This window comes from Artemia franciscana, unplaced genomic scaffold (genome assembly GCF_032884065.1).
Source record: "Artemia franciscana unplaced genomic scaffold, ASM3288406v1 PGA_scaffold_60, whole genome shotgun sequence".
In the NCBI taxonomy this organism is placed as follows: Eukaryota; Metazoa; Arthropoda; class Branchiopoda; order Anostraca; family Artemiidae; genus Artemia; species Artemia franciscana.
The window spans coordinates 636,401-661,439 of NW_027062699.1; the positions used below are offsets into that span (position 1 = coordinate 636,401).

Here is a 25,039-nt window from a genome sequence, read left to right on the forward strand (position 1 = left end):
ACAACCGTATCCAATTTGAAGATAATCTTTGAAAAACAACTAGATCAAAAAGCATTTGAAACAACCGTATCCAATTTGAAGATAATCTTTGAAAAACAACTAGAAGATCCAGCATACGATTCTGAGACCTGGATAAACGGGATAAAGAATGAATGGTACCAATATGAAGATAATCTTTGAAAAACAACTAGATCAAAAAGCATTTGAAACAACCGTATTCAATTTGAAGATAATCTTTGAAAAACAACTAGATCAAAAAGCATTTGAAACAACCGTATCCAATTTGAAGATAATCTTTGAAAAACAACTAGATCAGAAAGCATTTGAAACAACCGTATTCAATTTGAAGATAATCTTTGAAAAACAACTAGATCAAAAAGCATTAGAAACAACCGTATCCAATTTGAAGATAATCTTTGAAAAACAACTAGATCAAAAAGCATTTGAAACAACCGTATCCAATTTGAAGATAATATTTGAAAAACAACTAGATCAAAAAGCATTTGAAACAACCATTTCCAATTTGAAGATAATCTTTGAAAAACAACTAGATCAAAAAGCATTTGAAACAACTGTATCCAATTTGAAGATAATCTTTGAAAAACAACTAGATCAAAAAGCATTTGAAACAACCGTATCCAATTTGAAGATAATCTTTGAAAAACAACTAGATCAAAAAGCATTTGAAACAACCGTATCCAATTTGAAGATAATCTTTGAAAAACAACTAGATCAAAAAGCATTTGAAACAACCGTATCCAATTTGAAGATAATCTTTGAAAAACAACTAGATCAAAAAGCATTTGAAACAACCGTATCCAATTTGAAGATAATCTTTGAAAAACAACTAGATCAGAAAGCATTTGAAACAACCGTATTCAATTTGAAGATAATCTTTGAAAAACAACTAGATCAAAAAGCATTTGAAACAACCGTATCCAATTTGAAGATAATCTTTGAAAAACAACTAGATCAAAAAGCATTTGAAACAACCGTATCCAATTTGAAGATAATCTTTGAAAAACAACTAGATCAAAAAGCATTTGAAACAACCATTTCCAATTTGAAGATAATCTTTGAAAAACAACTAGATCAAAAAGCATTTGAAACAACTGTATCCAATTTGAAGATAATCTTTGAAAAACAACTAGATCAAAAAGCATTTGAAACAACCGTATCCAATTTGAAGATAATCTTTGAAAAACAACTAGATCAAAAAGCATTTGAAACAACCGTATCCAATTTGAAGATAATCTTTGAAAAACAACTAGATCAAAAAGCATTTGAAACAACCGTATCCAATTTGAAGATAATCTTTGAAAAACAACTAGAAGATCCAGCATACGATTCTGAGACCTGGATAAACGGGATAAAGAATGAATGGTACCAATATGAAGATAATCTTTGAAAAACAACTAGATCAAAAAGCATTTGAAACAACCGTATTCAATTTGAAGATAATCTTTGAAAAACAACTAGATCAAAAAGCATTTGAAACAACCGTATCCAATTTGAAGATAATCTTTGAAAAACAACTAGATCAAAAAGCATTTGAAACAACCGTATCCAATTTGAAGATAATCTTTGAAAAACAACTAGATCAAAAAGCATTTGAAACAACCGTATCCAATTTGAAGATAATCTTTGAAAAACAACTAGATCAAAAAGCATTTGAAACAACCGTATCCAATTTGAAGATAATCTTTGAAAAACAACTAGATCAAAAAGCATTTGAAACAACCATTTCCAATTTGAAGATAATCTTTGAAAAACAACTAGATCAAAAAGCATTTGAAACAACTGTATCCAATTTGAAGATAATCTTTGAAAAACAACTAGATCAAAAAGCATTTGAAACAACCGTATCCAATTTGAAGATAATCTTTGAAAAACAACTAGATCAAAAAGCATTTGAAACAACCGTATCCAATTTGAAGATAATCTTTGAAAAACAACTAGATCAGAAAGCATTTGAAACAACCGTATTCAATTTGAAGATAATCTTTGAAAAACAACTAGATCAAAAAGCATTTGAAACAACCGTATCCAATTTGAAGATAATCTTTGAAAAAAAACTAGATCAAAAAGCATTTGAAACAACCGTATCCAATTTGAAGATAATCTTTGAAAAACAACTAGATCAAAAAGCATTTGAAACAACTGTATCCAATTTGAAGATAATCTTTGAAAAACAACTAGATCAAAAAGCATTTGAAACAACCGTATCCAATTTGAAGATAATCTTTGAAAAACAACTAGAAGATCCAGCATACGATTCCGAGACCTGGATAAACAGGATAAAGAATGAATGGTACCAATTTGAAGATAATCTTTGAAAAACAACTAGACCAAAAAGCATTTGAAACAACCGTATCCAATTTGAAGATAATCTTTGAAAAACAACTAGATCAAAAAGCATTTGAAACAACCGTATCCAATTTGAAGATAATCTTTGAAAAACAACTAGATCAAAAAGCATTTGAAACAACCGTATCCAATTTGAAGATAATCTTTGAAAAACAACTAGATCAAAAAGCATTTGAAACAACCGTATCCAATTTGAAGATAATCTTTGAAAAACAACTAGATCAAAAAGCATTTGAAACAACCGTATCCAATTTGAAGATAATCTTTGAAAAACAACTAGATCAAAAAGCATTTGAAACAACCGTATCCAATTTGAAGATAATCTTTGAAAAACAACTAGATCAAAAAGCATTTGAAACAACCGTATCCAATTTGAAGATAATCTTTGAAAAACAACTAGATCAAAAAGCATTTGAAACAACCGTATTCAATTTGAAGATAATCTTTGAAAAACAACTAGATCAAAAAGCATTTGAAACAACCGTATCCAATTTGAAGATAATCTTTGAAAAAAAAACTAGATCAAAAAGCATTTGAAACAACCGTATCCAATTTGAAGATAATCTTTGAAAAACAACTAGATCAAAAAGCATTTGAAACAACCGTATCCAATTTGAAGATAATCTTTGAAAAACAACTAGATCAAAAAGCATTTGAAACAACTGTATCCAATTTGGAGATAATCTTTGAAAAACAACTAGATCAAAAAGCATTTGAAACAACCGTATCCAATTTGAAGATAATCTTTGAAAAACAACTAGAAGATCCAGCATACGATTCCGAGACCTGGATAAACAGGATAAAGAATGAATGGTACCAAATGCGATTCGAAATAGAAGCAAAAGAAAAAGAAGAAAAAAGAAGAGAAGAAGAAGGGAAAAAAAGGACAGAAGAAGAAGAAAAAAGAAAAATAGAAGAAGAATATGCAGTGGAAAAAGAAATAAAGGTATGTTAAATTATTTCAAAAGAAAGCTAATTTGGGATGAAACCAGGGCTAGCCTGAAACACTGCTCTTAGTAACAAATAATTCAAATTGTTTAAGAAAAACAAAACTGTCTACTGAGAAAAAAAAATCAATTTAAATATGCATATGCCTTATGCTGCAATACACATCTATAGATAATATGCCATAAATATCTTTTTAAAGCTTGCTTCTCTTGGGGTGGGTCAGTGGGGTCATTTGACTGCCTTTTTTTCCTCGTTTCTGTTGGTTTATTCTTTACTATTCCAGCTTGGGAAAAGTCAAAGATTGGTTCATGTCTGTTTTGCCATACGAGTAAGTTACAGTAAAAATGTAAAAAGAATAACAATAGATGTCTGTAAATCGTTTTTACTGCCTGTCTAATTACTGCTACTAACAACTCACCGCAGCACCAAACTGCCTGAGGCCAAGAGCGCTATGCACACTCCTCCTCCATTACAATCTAATAAAAGATTCCCTCTACACCCTCCTAAGAAGTTTCCATTTCCCCTAAGTCTTTTTTCATTACATGCTTCCCCTCCAAACAGATTAAATGTATACATACATACACACACACACACACACACATATATATATATATATATATATATATATATATATATATATATATATATATATATATATATATATATATATATATATATATATATATATATATATATATATATATATATATATATATATATATATATATATATATATATATATATATATATATATATATTATATATATTCTCCTGATGAGCCCTTATGTTGGGTGTTGCCTCTGAATTATTTGTCTATATTATTTTTTCTATTGTTTGGTAAATGACGACTTATACTTATTGACGACATGACTGCCTGTCCATGGATTATTCTTTATGGTTGATTGTGTGTGGCTATGCTGTTTGACCTATGTGATTGTATGGATGAGTAGGGTTAAGGCCTCATTCAAGTGCTGGTCTATATTAATCACTAATTTAGGAAAACAGTCTTCCTTTTCTCCTTCTGTCTACTTTTTTTTTTTTTTTTTTTTTTTTTTTTATGTTTGTGCTGTAGCATTGGTGATTTCTCTTTTCATTATATTATTCCAGGTTGGATCCAGTGCTGGTGGAGAAATTTTTTTTTTAGTTTTCTCCCCGACAGACCTTTACCCTGGTCCAGGTTTTTAACCTGATATTGTTAATTATTGGTGAGATGGCACTTATGCTAATTTCATGTTCTTTCATCTTTTTGTTTATGTATTTATTGACCTATTGACCTTGGCATGTTTTTTGGACTTTGATTGTTGGATTTTGATTTGGATGTTGGTTTGTTTTGGATTTATTTTCAATAACTTTTTATGCAACATAACACAAATATTAGCCTCGGAACTCGGAACGATTTTTTGAAAGTTAGTAAATGTAAAAGTCGTTGTTTTCTTTGCCAAGATCATTTTGTCCCACGGACTTCTGTTAAAAGTACATTGTATAATAAAAATTTTGCATGCAAGTTACGTGGTAATGTTAATTGTAGAACAACCAATGTAATTTACCTATTAGAATGTAATAAATGCTGCCTACAATATGTGGGGGAAACAACTAATAATATATATAAAAGATTTTCTGGACATAAGACAACAGTTAATAATGAAGAAACTAATAACTATCTAGTTCAACATTGTAATAATGGTAAATGTTCCATATCAGATATAACTGTCACAATTTTAGAAAATTTAGAATTAGAAAATTTAAATAAAGAAGAGAAGAATAATAGACTACGTAAACAGGAGGATTTCTGGATCCATACTCTTGGTACAGCTTATCCTTTTGGGCTAAATGATCGTGTAGCAAAATATGGTGACATGTCTCATGTTGTTGTTAAATGTATTGATGGTTTTATGGACCATCCTTCTTTTACTTGTCCTACTAAACGTAAAAAACGATCGAGAGGACATAGGAAAAATAATAGAAAAAATGAATTAGATGTACATATGCTTTCTATAGATCTATGCCAGCTACTTGAATCTAGGGGTATGATTTCTGTAATAAAGTGTCTAAATAATTAATCCAAGAGGAATTTAATCAAACTTTTCTGGATTGTTAAGAATAATACAGCTCTTGATTATAATTTTAAAGTAATATGTGATACAATTTGCATTCTAACTAAAACGAAATTTATTTCAAAAAAGAAAAAGTTCGATAAGATTAGTAATAAGGATAACAGATTATATTTACCTATTAATTTTACTTGTAAGCAGATTGAAGATATTAATTTACCAGAAATTTTAAATCAGCGGCATGTGAAACAGGCCCTTCCTAGTAATTTAAATTATAATGATAGTCCAGTTTTAACTTATAAATTTTCAAAAACTATTGGGCAAATTATTTTTAATTATAATTTAATACTAAAAAAACTAGATAGTGATATAAATTGGAAACCGGTTTGTAATTGTAAGCAACTTGGCCCATTTGTAAATCCTACTTACAAACATGTTACAACAGGGGACTTGTCAATAATAAAGCAAGATGATCTTCAAATTATAATGAATAAAGGGGCTAATTTCCGTCTTTCTCATCATTTGAAACCATCGAGTGTTCTTGATGGCTTGGAAAATGATTTTGATTTATTTATTGATAAGTGGTGTAAGAAAGAGAATAAAAATAAAGAGAGTTTTCAAAGTTGGAAGAATTTAATTATTAGTAGAGTAAGAAATAAAATATATTCTAACTTAAAAAATAGTAACACTAAATCATTATTTTATAATGCGAAGATTAAACAAGCAATTGCTAATCTAAAGAATGAATTTGTAATTGTGCCAGTGGATAAAGCTAATAATAATTTTGCCATAATTTGTCAGAAGCTGTATTGTGATATCTTAAAAAGGGAGTTATGCACAACTAATGTTTACGAAAAGGTAAATATAGAGGATGAGAATTTAATTGAAAAGACTGAAGAAATACTTTTTAAAAATTTTAATATTAAAATAAATGACAATGATAAAAAGTTCCCTTTCCTATATTGGACTGTAAAATTTCATAAGAATCCCCCTAAACCATGGTTTATTTCTGGAGCAGCTAAATCTCCAACCCGCATTGCTGCTACTGACCTCTCTTTAATTTTAAAGGAAATTGTAAATAAACTTAAAACCTATTGTTCTGGTATTAAAAAATTTTCGAATTTTAATCCATATTGGAGTGTTAATAATTCACTGCAGGTGATAGATTCTTTAACAATGGTTTCAGCTAAAAGAATTGAGTCTTTCGATTTTGCGACAATGTATACTAATTTATCACTTAATTTAGTGTTTGATAATTTAAAAACTGTTATAAAGAAATCTTTCCTCTTATCTAGTAAAAGGTTCTTAAAAATAGACATTTATAATAAAAAAGCTATATGGACAAACTGCTTTAATACTACAGTTAACTTGAGATGTTACAGCTTGGATATGATTTTTGAGTTATTGGAATTTGTTTTATACAATACTTATATAAGATTTGGGGGTGATTTGTACAAGCAAATTATGGGAATTCCCATGAGGGGGAATGCCAGTCCATTTATAGCTGACTTGTTTTTAAGTCAACTAGAATATAAATATATGATGGATAAGAATAATCCAATTAATTTAAAACATGCTTTGTCAAATAATAAAAGATATTTAGATGATATTTTGGTCTTAAATTGTAAGGATTTCATTGATATTTCTAAAAATATATATCCATCAGAGCTTATTCTTGAGCCTAGTCATGGCGCTGGTCATGAAGATCATTTCTTAGATTTAAATATTAATATTTGTGATAATAATAAATTAAGTTTTAAAATGTATAATAAAACGGATGATTTTGATTTTGAAGTGATTAGTTTCCCATTCCCTGAAAGTAATATACACTCAAATATCACATATTCAGCGTTTTTCTCACAGTTACTTCGTTATGCAAGGATTTGTAGTAATTATATTGATTTTAAAAATAGATGTAAAATCTTAAGCCAAAAATTGATATCAAGAGGTTTTTCTGCAAATAAATTAACTTGGCAATTTAAAAAATTTAGTTTTCATTATAACGAACTTTTAAATAAATATCAAAAGAATTATCTAGAAATACTTAAAGAAATTTTTAACTAATTTCGGAGGTTCGAGAAATGTTGTCACAGCGCCATTTATTTTGAATTGTGTTTCTAATTGAGCGGATTTTCTAAAAAATTAGCCACATGGTAAAGATGAATATATAATTGTTTAGTTCATTCAGGTTTTTTGCAATGTGTTAATATTTGTGATTTGGTAAAATTTATAATATTTAGTTTACCTATTGTTGCTAAAAGGAGGGATATATTAACAGGATAAGCTTGTTTTTGGTTTTACTTGGTTGTTTTACATTTGCTGTTTTTTTTTTTTTTTCATAGGCATGTATTTTGGGGGTGATACCTGACGCGGGGATGCCATGGATATTCTGTGGTAGCCACAACACTGTGCTGGGTAGAGAATTTAGAGTGGCGAAACCCTATATAGGCCAGTGTATTCTCCTGATGAGCCCTTATGTTGGGTGTTGCCTCTGAATTATTTGTCTATATTATTTTTTCTATTGTTTGGTAAATGACGACTTATACTTATTGACGACATGACTGCCTGTCCATGGATTATTCTTTATGGTTGATTGTGTGTGGCTATGCTGTTTGACCTATGTGATTGTATGGATGAGTAGGGTTAAGGCCTCATTCAAGTGCTGGTCTATATTAATCACTAATTTAGGAAAACAGTCTTCCTTTTCTCTTTCTGTCTACTTTTTTTTTTTTTTTTTTTTTTTTTTTTTTTTTTTTTTTTTTTTTTTTTTTTTTTTTGTGTTTGTGCTGTAGCATTGGTGATTTCTCTTTTCATTATATATGTATATATATATATATATAGGTATTTTCTCGATCTGTGTCTACTACCTTGTATTTTGTTTGCCATTAGCCATTGGTATCACATTGAGCGTCGCTGAGTCTCTTCTTTTCTTCTAAATAACATCTTGCGGTCATATCCAATTTCTAATATTTCTATAGACGTTGTTCTTCTTTTTTTGACGATGCGCTTCTTTCATAATACGGTGGGGGGCTATTGTACCTGAAAAAGCATATAATTTATGATAAGTAAACAGTCACATTTTACTACCGTGCTTTGGTACGGCAATCAGGAAATCAGTTTTCCTGATTGCTTTTTTTTTTTTTTTTTTTTTTTTTTTTTTTTTTTTTTTTTTTTTTTAATAGATGAAAGATGATTCCGAGAAGGTAGGCAGGAGACATGGGCATTCAATCCCAAAATCTTAAATTTTCTTTTTTCACTAAGTGATTCGCGACTTCACGAAAGACTCGAAACAAAACTTGAAAAATACACCTAAACAAAAAATCGTACAAAATTGAAGTGCTAAAAACAAAACAAAAATTACAATGAGTCTCATTGACAGGGTATCCAGTTGCTTTAAAGTTGATTTTAAATATACATGTTTCATCAAGTTAAATCCTACCCATCAAAAGTTAAGAGTCTGAGAAAAGTTGTCTTATTTTGGGAAAACAAGTAAAGACGCCCTAAAAGTCATAGAATCTTTATGGAAAGCACACAATCAGATTCAGAATATCAGATTACCCTACTGTAGAGGTTTCAAGCTCCTGACTGCAAATATGTGGAATTTTGTTGGTTTTTTTTTGCCAGAAAAATCACAGTATTTATTGGTTGTTGTTTGTTTTTTTTCAGGGGTGATCCTGTCGACGCAATGGTCAAAGAATGTTGCGAAAGAGCTCATTCTAACAGATTTAAAAGTTCTAGTGCCCTTTTTGAGTGAGCACAAAAAATGAAGGGCAACTAGGTCCCCTCCCACGCTCATTTCATCAGGGGAACAATGAGCGCCCCTCACGCCAATCTCTTTAAGCAAACGCTCTTTACGCTGAAGTTTGAATCTTTCTCACGACTCCAATTTAAAAAAAAAAAAAAACTTTAGCGTAAAGAGCGGGGTGTTGAGGAGGGGAAAGTTCCTTTAATATACTGAATACTTTCTGTTCGTTTTAAGTTTCAATGTTGCTCCTTATTTTCAGTTAAAAATAAAACTTGTTTTTCTTACTTAAATCTTGTACACAGCACTAATCACTTTAATGTATTTGTCTGGTATACCATACAATGACAAGACCTTCGCTGAAGCTCTTCTATCAACAGAAACAAAAGCTTGCTCATCATCTATAAAACTAAGGACTAAATGTGTTTGATCACTCAGACACTTCTCATTTATTAACCTGAAATGGAAAATTTGGCCAAGACATCCTCAACACTTACTAAGACCAGACTGTTTTTCTGTCATAAACTTGTCTACACCATCTCTCAGTTCAAAAATCAATATGTTTACTAAGTAATTTGCGGCCTACAAAGACCAGGTTAATGCCTAGATAGATACCACAGTCAGTCACTTATCACCTATACAGGGGCTTAATTAAGCTTCTTTTTTTTAAATCGCTAAGTACTTCCCTTTTCCGTAAATCATATTCACAATCTTCAGTAATTTATTTATAACCTCAGGGCCACTATGTTTAAGAAACTCATCTTCTATTGTCTAATCATGTACCGGCTGACACGATTTCCCCTTTCTCCCAGCGATTTTTGCAATAGAAATTGAAAGAAGTATTGGGAAGCTAAGAAAAACAAGTGCCTGTCCTTTAGATATCCCATTTCCCCTTATTAGAATACTGGTTTTGAGGGTGTTCATCCGATCTCATTTATTCTGCTAACTATACAAAGAATTTTTTGTTGATTGGCAGAGAAAAAATCCTTCCTCCTCTTATAGGCCTGGGACCATTCGGGAACCTCAGTTCCACATCTACCTATAATTCTTGTGCTTATCTTGTCTACTTAACTGGTAAAATTCCTCAAAAGCCTAATGCCCGACTTAAATAATTTCCATTTAAGATCTAAAAATAGCATTTGACTTGGTTAATTACAATGTATTATTTCAAAACTTTCAGTGAATTCAATATTGACCGTTTTCTAGTGAAATTGGTTTCTTCTTTTATATCAAATAAATCATAAGTAATCAAATACCATATTCGTTGTTTCACCCTCCCTGTTCCAAATGCAGTTCGACTCCACAATCTCTCTAAGGAGTTTTCCCAAGAATTGAAATTCGCTAATGAGCTTAAGGTTGTTGAAACCTTCTAAAAAAATTAATGAGTATTTTGATTAACACTGGACAAGATGCCTTTCTCAATAATACCAATGTGTTTCCTTAACCCTAGCTAGAAGGGTAAGAATTCGTAAATTTTACGACACCAAAACACGTTTCAGCAGTTACCATGGAAACGGAAGCTTTGCACGAACCCACCTCCCATATATGCTAATACTATGATTAATCAATTCTTGTGCTGTCACCGGGTTTTATTATCTGAACTGGTTAGGGAGATATTAAGGATTAGTAGAAAAAATTACGCAAGCTTTACCATTTATGTAACTTTTTCACTTGTTCGTGAAAACTGATATCTTTATTAAAACTGTGTAATTATAGAGCTTTTCAAACCTTTTTTACAAGCTTCGTAGTAAATTTCATCAGGTATAGTGTATGAAAATGCTGAATTTAGCTATTTTCTGAATTAACATAATTAAACGTCACGCTTGACAACGGGTTTACATCGGTTACATTTGCAGCAGAACTTCTGAAAAAAAAATGTTTCGATTGAAGACAATTGGGACTGTACGAAAAAAAAAGCAGGGATATTCTGGCAGAGCTGCCTGTGAGCAATGGGAGAATTACAGGAACTAGAATGTTCTGTTTCGATCAAGAGCTGACTCTAGTGTCTTATCTTGCTAATCTATCAAAAATGGTTCTGCTTCTGTCAACTTGCCATAAGGCTTTTCAGTATCACACATCCAATCCAGACGCCTGATATCGCTGAATACTATAACAACACAAAAGGCGGTGATGAAACATTTGACTAACTGTGTAGTTCAATGTCAACCGTTTTTCAGTGCATAGGGATCATTTTCTGTAATCTAGTTGCTTATTAATACAGAATAGAACATATCTATTCACTACAAATATTTCTTTGTCTGTTCCCATCTTGAATATCTCTCTCCGGTTTGGCACCCGCAAATTTTGCAAGAAATCTAAACAAATTAATTTTATTCACAGAATAGCCTCTTCACCTCAAGATATGCTGCTTGACTTTAAGATACGAAAAAAATATCCCTTGTGTCCGGGGAAAATTATCACAAGAAATTTCATGTTTTTTACGCTTGTACTGACCTCTTTTCGAGTTCACAGTATTTTTTTCATATTGCCGCCCATATAATATGGCCAAAAATTTATATAAGGGTTTTTATTTTATTTTATTTTTTTTTACTGACTGTTTTTATATGACGGTGCTTTCTTTGCCAGTTTTATATATGGAATTGCTTATAAGCCTTTCGTGTGTTGTTCTGCTTTTGTTTCTATTTCAGAATGGAAATTCGGCCATGCCAGGCTTATGAGTTATTTCTAAAATTAATTTTATCTTACCGTTTGCATTTGATGGCGCTTGCATTTGCTTAAATCTTCTGTTTAGTCAAAGGAAAAATTTTAATATTTGAAAATTTGAACCGTAAGCAAAGATACATGATTCGGCTCTAACTGATCGACTATCTGTAAATGAGGATAAACGTTATCAAATATTAAAATTGTTACTAATGTAACAAACTTAGTTTATGTCCCCTTTAAGTTCCCATTCTTAAAATTCTCCTTTAAATTTCTATCAGCAAAACGAAATTTCTTGTATTAAATATATAATTTTCCTGACTGAAAGACAAAGAGCAAATTCACAAATTGCAAATTCCCAGGAACTATATACTAGTAGTTTTACATTTTAGTTTTAACGGACAGCTTTTGAGATTTCTATCCGTTAGAGACAGGGGCCTTGAAATCAAATAGCGTCAGTTAACTCAAGGATTAACGGCAAATTCGTCCTGTACCGATACTAAGCTTTAACTCAAGAATAGTTTGTGCAAATTTGCCCTCAGTCTCTAAGTAAGAAAATTTTCTAAGCAAAAAATTCTGAGTAAGAAATATTCGTTAAACACCCGTCACACCAAAATTGTTAGCCTCTCCCTAATCCCTAGCATAACTCAAAAGGACTCTTTAGGGGGAGAATAGAACAGAAGGATGCTAATAACTGCGAATAATATGCTACCTCTCCCTAGATCCTAGCATAAATTCAAAACAAAAAACGCTTTAGAGGGAGAATAGCAAAGAATGATGCTAACTACTGCACATAATATGGTAAAATAGAAATAGATAATTGCCAGTCAACCACATTTATAACAGCCTTCAATCATGTTTCCAAAAAACTTCATCCAAGAGATCCAAGAGACCCAATTTTCATCAGCCGTTATCCAAGAAATAATACAAATTTGTTATCCAGATTAGTGTCTACTACCTTGTATCCTAATTCGTCATTAGCCATTGGTATCAAATTGGGTGTCGTTGAGTCTCTTCTTCTCTCCTAAATAGCACCTAACAGCCAGGTTTTATAGACATAGTTCTTCCTTTTTTGAAGTTGCGCTTCTTTTATAGTACGGTGAGAATTGTGCGTCTGAAAAGGTACGTAATGTATGTGATGTAAACAAGACACATTTTACTACCGTGCTTGCCTCATAACACCGTGCTTTGGTAAAGGGATCAGCGCATCAGTATTTTTTTTTTTTAGCAGAAGAAACACTATTCCGAAATGGTGAGTAGGAGACATGGGCTGGCACGTACGCAAGGGGTACCTCTCCTGAAATCCCACGATTTGTTTTTATTTTCACATAATTTTCTGATACCTCTAACAGTATAAGGAATTTGAAGGATTTGTGTCCCCCCCCCCCCGAAACACATTCCTGCATACGTGCCTGGACACGGGCATTGAATCCCACCAAAAAACGTAGTTTTTCATAGAACTTGAAAAACATCTAACCGAAAAATCGAGCAAAATTAAGGTACTAAAAACGAAATAAAAATAAAAATAAGCATAATTAACCACAGGGTATCCAGTTGCTTTATAAATGCAGAGTAAAGAAAGTAAGCAAGAAGACATAATTTAGTGTTTTATATAGATAGCATTGAGAGGGTTATCCGGGCAGATAAATAAATAGTAGACTAATTAGTGATCAAATGAAAATTTCTAGAAACTCCGGAAACTGGGACTGAAGACTGATGCAAGTGTCAAAAAAAATCACTAGTTCCATCTAGTGTTTGACAGATCTTGTTGCTATTGTTTTCTTTCATAACTTGGCAAATTTGCTAGTCTCAGAAACTGAGATCCAGTGCTTATTACTATGGTAATATTGGCTTAGTATTACACCAAAAGAACTGAAGAAACGTCAAATATCAGACCAGGCGTTGGTAACTTTTTCTTCGACAACAGTGAAAACTTTAACTGTTTTAAGTTACCAAGATCTAATCGAGATTTTCTTTATTCAGAATTACGCAAGCATTACAAATTATTGTATAGGAAAGAAAAAAAAATAACAGAAAGAAAAAACAAGTATACAGTTAGATTACCCGTCAGATACATCTTCAAAATTTGATAATCTCCGCTGTCACAGTTATATTCTATTCACACCCTCCTAAAAGACCGACACGCAGTCCCTAACTATATGCAATATGAATTCATCGATATATCTTGCTGAAAACAAATAGCCGGCAGAGAATTTTATCGATATATCTTGCTGAAAACAAATAGCTGGCAGAGACTTTGTGTTTGCTTTTAGACGGAGGACTCGCAAAAAAACATGTTAGAAGACCAAACTTAGTGATCAAAAAACCAAGTTGAAAAGAAATTGTCTTTCTCCCCGAAAAAAAAAATTAATTTGTAGAATAGTGTATCCTGATACAGTACTGTATATTTTGAAGATATATTACTAACCATATTTGGGCTCTTGTAAACATTGTTTGAGCTTTTTCAGTTACTTATAGAGAGGCTAAGCTGTGGAATAAGCTTGTTCCAAGTACCAAAGAATCACCCATCAATCAATTCAAAACCGAGCCGCGTGTAGGGTTGCTTGGTAGGTATACCTTTCAAATATATTGAGGTTTATGGATTTATACAGATCAGGGCTTCTTAAACTATGAGTCGCGACCCCATTTGGGGTCGCGTAGCAAAATTATGGGGTCGCGAGTGATAAAAATACAATTTAACAAAAAATGTTTTTTAACTTGTAAAATTATTGTTATAAAGAAAAATAACAATCATCGTAGATAAATATATCATAAAATGTTCTGGTTCGGAAAGACTGTTTATACCAGCATTTCTATTCCGATCATTATAATATCTTGTATAAATTTACAATGAATCAGAATATGTTATAGAAATTTATAAAAAAATGTAGATTTATTTTTGTCAATCTCTTAAAACTGAAATAATCCTGATAAATATTATCAACAAAATTTCTAAGTGTTATTTCGAAGAAACTATATAAACATTACGTGCTATTTTCATTTAGCCATTGTATGATTGTGAACGAAGTGCATGTCATTCCGAATTAACCCTTAGTTGAACCCTTACTTTTCCGAGTTTAACCCTTTCGCGACCGACAGGACCTTACAGTCCCAGCATGTAAAAATCCTTTGGGCACTTCTTAACTGATTGATAGCACCAGAATTGAACGATGTGCTTCGGGATGCTGTTAAGGTCATAAATTTCATTAAGAGCAATGCCCTTAACAGTCGCTTATTTTCAAATCTCTGTAAGGATACGATTTCCAATTATACAACTTTTTTCTTACATGCAGAAGTAAGATGGCTGTCAAGAGGTCAAAGTTTAAAAAGATTATTGTTATTAAAGGACGAGATAAAAATATTTTTCACTGAACGAAAATGTGAATTTGCTCCTTTTTTTCAAGATGACTTGTGGCTATCCAAGCTGTGTTATTTGGCAGATATTTTTGCGAAGTTAAACGATATTAACTTGTCTCTCCAAGGAAAAAATTGCGATATATTTACTTCAAACGATAAAATTTGAAGTTTTATTAAAAAGATCAGCATTTGGAAAAGTAGGGTCGAAAAAAATTCGTTCGAAAGGTTTTCCAGTGTCGACAATTTTGTAATTGAGGAAATTCATCGTAGAACTTTTATCGCAAAAACTATTATAGATCACTTAAAAGCGCTAGAAATACTGTTCCACACATATTCTATATTTAATATTGATTTACAAAAAATATTTTGGATTCAAAAGCCGTTTTGGATTGGCTTAAGCGAGATTAATCATCTGCCACTTAAAGCTCAAGAGGAATTTGCTGAGCTTTCGTGTGACTCAAACTTAAAAATACAATTCCAAAAAAAAGCCCTTGACCGAATTCTGGATCGGAACTAGAACTGAATTTCCCACAATCGCCGATATGGCGTTAAATGTACTTCTGCCATTCAACACCACATATTTATTGTGAAGTTTACTCAGCTTTAACACACATTAAATCCCAATATCATTCAGCGATAAAAAAAATGTTGAAAAGGTCTTACGTCCAGCAGTTTCAAACATTACACCAAGATTTGATTTGTTAGGCAATAAAAAACAGGCACGTCCATTTCATTAAATTTTTAACGCAAACTTTAATTTAATATTTACCACGCAACTACTTCGATATATTCGAGAGAATTAAGACGGTCAGAATCCACTTTTGTTTTTGAAACTATAATAAAAACATTTCTATAACATTTTGTGCAAATTTCAATTTTAGATTTTTATATGTTTCAAAACGAATTCTAAATTTGTATATAAATTTAATGAAAATGGCGGGTGTTAATGAAGATCTTTTTTGGGTGGGTGGGAGATTTATAAACAGCTTTTCAGCTAAAACAGTACATATATATATATATATATATATATATATATATATATATATATATATATATATATATATATATATATATATATATATATATATATATATATATATATATATGTATATATATATATATATATATATATATATATATATATATGTATATATATATATATATATATATATATATATATATATATATATATATATATATATATATATATATATATATATATATATATATATATATATATATATATATATATATATATATATATATATATATATATATATATATATATATATATATATATATATATATATATATATATATATATATATATATATATATATATATATATATATATATACATATATATATATATATATATATATATATATATATATATATATATATATATACATATATATATATATATATATATATATATTCATATTGGTACCATTCATTCTTTATCCTGTTTATCCAGGTCTCAGAATCGTATGCTGGATCTTCTAGTTGTTTTTCAAAGATTATCTTCAAATTGGATACGGTTGTTTCAAATGCTTTTTGATCTAGTTGTTTTTCAAAAAGCATTTGAAACAACCGTATCCAATTTGAAGATAATCTTTGAAAAACAACTAGATCAAAAAGCATTTGAAACAACCGTATCCAATTTGAAGATAATCTTTGAAAAACAACTAGATCAAAAAGCATTTGAAACAACCGTATCCAATTTGAAGATAATCTTTGAAAAACAACTAGATCAAAAAGCATTTGAAACAACCGTATCCAATTTGAAGATAATCTTTGAAAAACAACTAGATCAAAAAGCATTTGAAACAACCGTATCCAATTTGAAGATAATCTTTGAAAAACAACTAGATCAGAAAGCATTTGAAACAACCGTATTCAATTTGAAGATAATCTTTGAAAAAAAACTAGATCAAAAAGCATTTGAAACAACCGTATCCAATTTGAAGATAATCTTTGAAAAAAAACTAGATCAAAAAGCATTTGAAACAACCGTATCCAATTTGAAGATAATCTTTGAAAAACAACTAGATCAAAAAGCATTTGAAACAACCGTATCCAATTTGAAGATAATCTTTGAAAAACAACTAGATCAAAAAGCATTTGAAACAACTGTATCCAATTTGGAGATAATCTTTGAAAAACAACTAGATCAAAAAGCATTTTAAACAACCGTATCCAATTTGAAGATAATCTTTGAAAAACAACTAGAAGATCCAGCATACGATTCCGAGACCTGGATAAACAGGATAAAGAATGAATGGTACCAAATGCGATTCGAAATAGAAGCAAAAGAAAAAGAAGAAAAAAGAAGAGAAGAAGAAGGGAAAAAAAGGATAGAAGAAGAAGAAAAAAGAAAAATGGAAGAAGAATATGCAGTGGAAAAAGAAATAAAGGTATGTTAAATTATTTCAAAAGAAAGCTAATTTGGGATGAAACCAGGGCTAGCCTGAAACACTGCTCTTAGTAACAAATAATTCAAATTGTTTAAGAAAAACAAAACTGTCTACTGAGAAAAAAAAATCAATTTAAATATGCATATGCCTTATGCTGCAATACACATCTATAGATAATATGCCATAAATATCTTTTTAAAACTTGCTTCTCTTGGGCTGGGTCAGTGGGGTCATTTGACTGCCTTTTTTTCCTCGTTTCTGGTGGTTTATTCTTTACTATTCCAGCTTGGGAAAAGTCAAAGATTGGTTCATGTCTGTTTTGCCATACGAGTAAGTTACAGTAAAAATGTAAAAAGAATAACAATAGATGTCTGTAAATCGTTTTTACTGCCTGTCTAATTACTGCTACTAACAACTCACCACAGCACCAAACTGCCTGAGGCCAAGAGCGCTATGCACACTCCTCCTCCATTACAATCTAATAAAAGATTCCCTCTACACCCTCCTAAGAAGTTTCCATTTCCCCTAAGTCTTTTTTCATTACATGCTTCCCCTCCAAACAGATTAAATGTATACATACATACATACACACACACACACACACACACACATATATATATATATATATATATATATATATATATATATATATATATATATATATATATATATATATATATATATATATATATATATATATATATATATATATATATATATATATTATATATATTCTCCTGATGAGCCCTTATGTTGGGTGTTGCCTCTGAATTATTTGTCTATATTATTTTTTCTATTGTTTGGTAAATGACGACTTATACTTATTGACGACATGACTGCCTGTCCATGGATTATTCTTTATGGTTGATTGTGTGTGGCTATGCTGTTTGACCTATGTGATTGTATGGATGAGTAGGGTTAAGGCCTCATTCAAGTGATTAATCACTAATTTAGGAAAACAGTCTTCCTTTTCTCCTTCTGTCTACTTTTTTTTTTTTTTTTTTTTTTTTTTTTTTTTTTTTTTTTTTTTTATGTTTGTGCTGTAGCATTGGTGATTTCTCTTTTCATTATATTATTCCAGGTTGGATCCAGTGCTGGTGGAGAAATTTTTTTTTTAGTTTTCTCCCCGACAGACCTTTACCCTGGTCCAGGTTTTTAACCTGATATTGTTAATTATTGGTGAGATGGCACTTATGCTAATTTCATGTTCTTTCATCTTTTTGTTTATGTATTTATTGACCTATTGACCTTGGCATGTTTTTTGGACTTTGATTGTTGGATTTTGATTTGGATGTTGGTTTGTTTTGGATTTATTTTCAATAACTTTTTATGCAACATAACACAAATATTAGCCTCGGAACTCGGAACGATTTTTTGAAAGTTAGTAAATGTAAAAGTCGTTGTTTTCTTTGCCAAGATCATTTTGTCCCACGGACTTCTGTTAAAAGTACATTGTATAATAAAAATTTTGCATGCAAGTTACGTGGTAATGTTAATTGTAGAACAACTAATGTAATTTACCTATTAGAATGTAATAAATGCTGCCTACAATATGTGGGGGAAACAACTAATAATATATATAAAAGATTTTCTGGACATAAGACAACAGTTAATAATGAAGAAACTAATAACTATCTAGTTCAATATTGTAATAATGGTAAATGTTCCATATCAGATATAACTGTCACAATTTTAGAAAATTTAGAATTAGAAAATTTAAATAAAGAAGAGAAGAATAATAGACTACGTAAACAGGAGGATTTCTGGATCCATACTCTTGGTACAGCTTATCCTTTTGGGCTAAATGATCGTGTAGCAAAATATGGTGACATGTCTCATGTTGTTGTTAAATGTATTGATGGTTTTATGGACCATCCTTCTTTTACTTGTCCTACTAAACGTAAAAAACGATCGAGAGGACATAGGAAAAATAATAGAAAAAATGAATTAGATGTACATATGCTTTCTATAGATCTATGCCAGCTACTTGAATCTAGGGGTATGATTTCTGTAATAAAGTGTCTAAATAATTAATCCAAGAGGAATTTAATCAAACTTTTCTGGATTGTTAAGAATAATACAGCTCTTGATTATAATTTTAAAGTAATATGTGATACAATTTGCATTCTAACTAAAACGAAATTTATTTCAAAAAAGAAAAAGTTCGATAAGATTAGTAATAAGGATAACAGATTATATTTACCTATTAATTTTACTTGTAAGCAGATTGAAGATATTAATTTACCAGAAATTTTAAATCAGCGGCATGTGAAACAGGCCCTTCCTAGTAATTTAAATTATAATGATAGTCCAGTTTTAACTTATAAATTTTCAAAAACTATTGGGCAAATTATTTTTAATTATAATTTAATACTAAAAAAACTAGATAGTGATATAAATTGGATACCGGTTTGTAATTGTAAGCAACTTGGCCCGTTTGTAAATCCTACTTACAAACATGTTACAACAGGGGACTTGTCAATAATAAAGCAAGATGATCTTCAAATTATAATGAATAAAGGGGCTAATTTCCGTCTTTCTCATCATTTGAAACCATCGAGTGTTCTTGATGGCTTGGAAAATGATTTTGATTTATTTATTGATAAGTGGTGTAAGAAAGAGAATAAAAATAAAGAGAGTTTTCAAAGTTGGAAGAATTTAATTATTAGTAGAGTAAGAAATAAAATATATTCTAACTTAAAAAATAGTAACACTAAATCATTATTTTATAATGCGAAGATTAAACAAGCAATTGCTAATCTAAAGAATGAATTTGTAATTGTGCCAGTGGATAAAGCTAATAATAATTTTGCCATAATTTGTCAGAAGCTGTATTGTGATATCTTAAAAAGGGAGTTATGCACAACTAATGTTTACGAAAAGGTAAATATAGAGGATGAGAATTTAATTGAAAAGACTGAAGAAATACTTTTTAAAAATTGTAATATTAAAATAAATGACAATGATAAAAAGTTCCCTTTCCTATATTGGACTGTAAAATTTCATAAGAATCCCCCTAAACCATGGTTTATTGCTGGAGCAGCTAAATCTCCAACCCGCATTGCTGCTACTGACCTCTCTTTAATTTTAAAGGAAATTGTAAATAAACTTAAAACCTATTGTTCTGGTATTAAAAAATTTTCGAATTTTAATCCATATTGGAGTGTTAATAATTCACTGCAGGTGATAGATTCTTTAACAATGGTTTCAGCTAAAAGAATTGAGTCTTTCGATTTTGCGACAATGTATACTAATTTATCACTTAATTTAGTGTTTGATAATTTAAAAACTGTTATAAAGAAATCTTTCCTCTTATCTAGTAAAAGGTTCTTAAAAATAGACATTTATAATAAAAAAGCTATATGGACAAACTGCTTTAATACTACAGTTAACTTGAGATGTTACAGCTTGGATATGATTTTTGAGTTATTGGAATTTGTTTTATACAATACTTATATAAGATTTGGGGGTGATTTGTACAAGCAAATTATGGGAATTCCCATGAGGGGGAATGCCAGTCCATTTATAGCTGACTTGTTTTTAAGTCAACTAGAATATAAATATATGATGGATAAGAATAATCCAATTAATTTAAAACATGCTTTGTCAAATAATAAAAGATATTTAGATGATATTTTGGTCTTAAATTGTAAGGATTTCATTGATATTTCTAAAAATATATATCCATCAGAGCTTATTCTTGAGCCTAGTCATGGCGCTGGTCATGAAGATCATTTCTTAGATTTAAATATTAATATTTGTGATAATAATAAATTAAGTTTTAAAATGTATAATAAAACGGATGATTTTGATTTTGAAGTGATTAGTTTCCCATTCCCTGAAAGTAATATACACTCAAATATCACATATTCAGCGTTTTTCTCACAGTTACTTCGTTATGCAAGGATTTGTAGTGATTATATTGATTTTAAAAATAGATGTAAAATCTTAAGCCAAAAATTGATATCAAGAGGTTTTTCTGCAAATAAATTAACTTGGCAATTTAAAAAATTTAGTTTTCATTATAACGAACTTTTAAATAAATATCAAAAGAATTATCTAGAAATACTTAAAGAAATTTTTAACTAATTTCGGAGGTTCGAGAAATGTTGTCACAGCGCCATTTATTTTGAATTGTGTTTCTAATTGAGCGGATTTTCTAAAAAATTAGCCACATGGTAAAGATGAATATATAATTGTTTAGTTCATTCAGGTTTTTTGCAATGTGTTAATATTTGTGATTTGGTAAAATTTATAATATTTAGTTTACCTATTGTTGCTAAAAGGAGGGATATATTAACAGGATAAGCTTGTTTTTGGTTTTACTTGGTTGTTTTACATTTGCTGTTTTTTTTTTTTTTTTTTCATAGGCATGTATTTTGGGGGTGATACCTGACGCGGGGATGCCATGGATATTCTGTGGTAGCCACAACACTGTGCTGGGTAGAGAATTTAGAGTGGCGAAACCCTATATAGGCCAGTGTATTCTCCTGATGAGCCCTTATGTTGGGTGTTGCCTCTGAATTATTTGTCTATATTATTTTTTCTATTGTTTGGTAAATGACGACTTATACTTATTGACGACATGACTGCCTGTCCATGGATTATTCTTTATGGTTGATTGTGTGTGGCTATGCTGTTTGACCTATGTGATTGTATGGATGAGTAGGGTTAAGGCCTCATTCAAGTGCTGGTCTATATTAATCACTAATTTAGGAAAACAGTCTTCCTTTTCTCTTTCTGTCTACTTTTTTTTTTTTTTTTTTTTTTTTTTTTTCTTTTTTTTTTTTTTTTTTTTTTTTTTTTTTTTTTTTTTTTTTTTTTTTTTTTTTGTGCTGTAGCATTGGTGATTTCTCTTTTCATTATATATGTATATATATATATATATATATAGGTATTTTCTCGATCTGTGTCTACTACCTTGTATTTTGTTTGCCATTAGCCATTGGTATCACATTGAGCGTCGCTGAGTCTCTTCTTTTCTTCTAAATAACATCTTGCGGTCATATCCAATTTCTAATATTTCTATAGACGTTGTTCTTCTTTTTTTGACGATGCGCTTCTTTCATAATACGGTGGGGGGCTATTGTACCTGAAAAAGCATATAATTTATGATAAGTAAACAGTCATATTTTACTACCGTGCTTTGGTACGGCAATCAGGAAATCAGTTTTCCTGATTGCTTTTTTTTTTTTTTTTTTTTTTTTTTTTTTTTTTTTTTTTTTTTTTTTTTTTTTTTTTTTTTTTTTAATAGATGAAAGATGATTCCGAGAAGGTAGGCAGGAGACATGGGCATTCAATCCCAAAATCTTAAATTTTCTTTTTTCACTAAGTGATTCGCGACTTCACGAGACTCGAAACAAAACTTGAAAAATACACCTAAACAAGAAATCGTACAAAATTGAAGTGCTAAAAACAAAACAAAAATTACAATGAGTCTCATTGACAGGGTATCCAGTTGCTTTAAAGTTGATTTTAAATATACATGTTTCATCAAGTTAAATCCTACCCATCAAAAGTTAAGAGTCTGAGAAAAGTTGTCTTATTTTGGAAAAACAAGTAAAGACGCCCTAAAAGTCATAGAATCTTTATGGAAAGCACACAATCAGATTCAGAATATCAGATTACCCTACTGTAGAGGTTTCAAGCTCCTGACTGCAAATATGTGGAATTTTGTTGTTGTTTTTTTGCCAGAAAAATCACAGTATTTATTGGTTGTTGTTTTTGTTTGTTTTTGTTTGTTTTTTTTTCAGGGGTGATCCTGTCGACACAATGGTCAAAGAGTGTTGCGAAAGAGCTCATTCTAACAGATTTAAAAGTTCTAGTGCCCTTTTTGAGTGAGCACAAAAAATGAAGGGCAACTAGGTCCCCTCCCACGCTCATTTCATCGGGGGAACAATGAGCGCCCCTCAAGCCAATCCCTTTAAGCAAACGCTCTTTACGCTGAAGTTTGAATCTTTCTCACGACTCCAATTAAAAAAAAAAAAAAAAAACTTTAGCGTAAAGAGCGGGGTGTTGAGGAGGGGAAAGTTCCTTTAATATACTGAATACTTTCTGTTCGTTTTAAGTTTCAATGTTGCTCCTTATTTTCATTTAAAAATAAAACTTGTTTTTCTTACTTAAATCTTGTACACAGCACTAATCACTTTAATGTATTTGTCTGGTATACCATACAATGACAAGACCTTCGCTGAAGCTCTTCTATCAACAGAATCAAAAGCTTGCTCATCATCTATAAAACTAAGGACTAAATGTGTTTGATCACTCAGACACTTGTCATTTATTAACCTGAAATGGAAAATTTGGCCAAGACATCCTCAACACTTTCTAAGACCAGACTGTTTTTCTGTCATAAACTTGTCTACACCATCTCTCAGTTCAAAAATCAATATGTTTACTAAGTAATTTGCGGCCTACAAAGACCAGGTTAATGCCTAGATAGATACCACAGTCAGTCACTTATCACCTATACAGGGGCTTAATTAAGCTTCTTTTTTTTAAATCGCTAAGTACTTCCCTTTTCCGTAAATCATATTCACAATCTTCAGTAATTTATTTATAACCTCAGGGCCACTATGTTTAAGAAACTCATCTTCTATTGTCTAATCATGTACCGGCTGACACGATTTCCCCTTTCTCCCAGCGATTTTTGCAATAGAAATTGAAAGAAGTATTGGGAAGCTAAGAAAAACAAGTGCCTGTCCTTTAGATATCCCATTTCCCCTTATTAGAATACTGGTTTTGAGGGTGTTCATCCGATCTCATTTATTCTGCTAACTATACAAAGAATTTTTTGTTGATTGGCAGAGAAAAAATCCTTCCTCCTCTTATAGGCCTGGGACCATTCGGGAACCTCAGTTCCACATCTACCTATAATTCTTGTGCTTATCTTTTCTACTTAACTGGTAAAATTCCTCAAAAGCCTAATGCCCGACTTAAATAATTTCCATTTAAGATCTAAAAATAGCATTTGACTTGGTTAATTACTATGTATTATTTCAAAACTTTCAGTGAATTCAATATTGACCGTTTCCTAGTGAAATTGGTTTCTTCTTTTATATCAAATAAATCATAAGTAATCAAATACCATATTCGTTGTTTCACCCTCCCTGTTCCAAATGCAGTTCGACTCCACAATCTCTCTAAGGAGTTTTCCCAAGAATTGAAATTCGCTAATGAGCTTAAGGTTGTTGAAACCTTCTAAAAAAATTAATGAGTATTTTGATTAACACTGGACAAGATGCCTTTCTCAATAATACCAATGTGTTTCCTTAACCCTAGCTAGAAGGGTAAGAATTCGTAAATTTTACGACACCAAAACACGTTTTAGCAGTTACCATGGAAACGGAAGCTTTGCACGAACCCACCTCCCATATATGCTAATACTATGATTAATCAATTCTTGTGCTGTCACCGGGTTTTATTATCTGAACTGGTTAGGGAGATATTAAGGATTAGTAGAAAAAATTACGCAAGCTTTACCATTTATGTAACTT

At 30.6% G+C, this 25,039-nt stretch overlaps 1 protein-coding gene across 10 annotated transcripts in view; it reads right to left on the reverse strand.

Annotated features, from left to right (window-relative positions):
- LOC136042072 (uncharacterized) overlaps positions 1-25,039 on the reverse strand; it is a 522,356-nt gene that overhangs the window by 444,991 nt on the left and 52,326 nt on the right. For all 10 annotated transcript variants that reach the window (XM_065726955.1, XM_065726954.1, XM_065726953.1 and 7 more), the window contains 2 exons: positions 22,464-22,635; positions 12,728-12,883 (listed from right to left, as the gene is read on the reverse strand). The gene's annotated coding sequence lies outside the window, so the exon portion shown is untranslated. The remainder of the gene's footprint in view (positions 1-12,727; positions 12,884-22,463; positions 22,636-25,039) is intronic.